At 39.3% G+C, this 1,436-nt stretch overlaps 1 non-coding gene across 1 annotated transcript; it reads right to left on the reverse strand.

Annotated features, from left to right (window-relative positions):
• Positions 1 to 1,046: 1,046 nt before the first annotated feature.
• On the reverse strand, positions 1,047 to 1,152 carry LOC112087635. The gene has a single exon (XR_002900182.1). It is a non-coding gene; the product is annotated as a small nucleolar RNA R71 (small nucleolar RNA).
• Positions 1,153 to 1,436: the final 284 nt, after the last annotated feature.

Genomic DNA, 1,436 nt, shown 5'->3' on the forward strand with positions numbered 1-1,436 from the left:
ACTTACTTGCTTTCTTAAATTCTTCACTTTTATTTGCATTCATTCGATATTTGCTTGTTTTCTAGGATAGTTTTATTTGTTTTAGATAGTGACACACCCCAAAACTCTTAAAACCGATTTAGTCTAGACATAAACTTAGAAATCATGGAAAACACTAGGCACACAAATCCTTGTGGATTTGATCCCTAAGTACTCAACCAGTCAGTTGTGCACTTGCAGCCCCATTAATCTATTTAGGGTTAAACTTGTTAGGAAGTACCCACATATCTCAATCAATGAACACTAGGAGAAATCCTGCCAATATTTTACCACCCCTAGACGAGATTGACAAACACGAAAGAGAACTCCAGAGACTCAGAACAAAAACGCTCAAGATGGCCTATCCAAACGCCCATCAAGAAGATATTTTAAACGTGATCAAGTTGATCACAATGGAGATGATGACATTCTGTTCACGGAGATGACCGAGAGGCTGCTCATAGAGCAGATGATCCGCCACTGCTCGATGGAGAGGGAAATCAACTCCCTAGACGTGCTGCTCAAAACGCCGCTGACCAAACGAGACAATATCAAGACGATCATGAAGAGATAAGGAATGATGAGAATGTTATTCCTTCTAATGGAAGAGATGCTAATCGATCTATACAACTTGTCAACCATGCGAGAAGACAAGCCCATAATAGGCTTATTGCTGACTTTGATGCACCTCACCAACACTCCCAAAACATATATACTATTCAAGTTCCTCCACCAGCAAGAGATAATTTCGAGATTAAACCTCAGATTATCACCTTGGTGAAGCAAAATCAGCTCCATGGAGTTTCTACAGAGCATCCTAGGGATCATATAGATCTTTTTGAAGAAATCTGCAGCATGGTGAGAACCAATCCAGGTTCTACAAATTATGTGAAGGGTAAGCTTTTCCCTTTCTCTTTAAGTGATAAAGCTTTTAGATTGTTAAAATCTATGCCATCTGGTTCTATTACTTCATGTGAAGAATGAAGTCTGCTTTCTGAACCGCTTCTACACCAAGGCGAGATCAAATCAGTTGAGAAACAAGATCCAAAGTTTCCAACAAGGCCTTGTAGAGTATTTCTTCGAGACATGGGAGCAATTTAAGGAGTATGAGAAAGACTGACCTCATCATAGTTTCTCTGGAGAAAATCTGCTAAGCACCTTCTACAAAGGACTTCAGAAGAAGTATCAACTATCTCTTGGCACTGCAAGCAATGGAGATTTCGGTTCAAAGACTATAACACAAGGAAGAGAACTTATCAAGAATCTCGCTGTAACCATTAGCAACAACAACCCTGAGTATGACAGATCAAAGAAGACTATCATTAGTCATGAGTCAAGGGAGATTGCTGAGGTAAAAAGCATGGTAAGTCAACTTCTTAAATCTCAATATAAGAATATACATGCTTGTGAAACTGCTG

This window comes from Eutrema salsugineum, unplaced genomic scaffold, assembly GCF_000478725.1.
Source record: "Eutrema salsugineum unplaced genomic scaffold, Eutsalg1_0 scaffold_17, whole genome shotgun sequence".
Classification (NCBI taxonomy): Eukaryota; Viridiplantae; Streptophyta; class Magnoliopsida; order Brassicales; family Brassicaceae; genus Eutrema; species Eutrema salsugineum.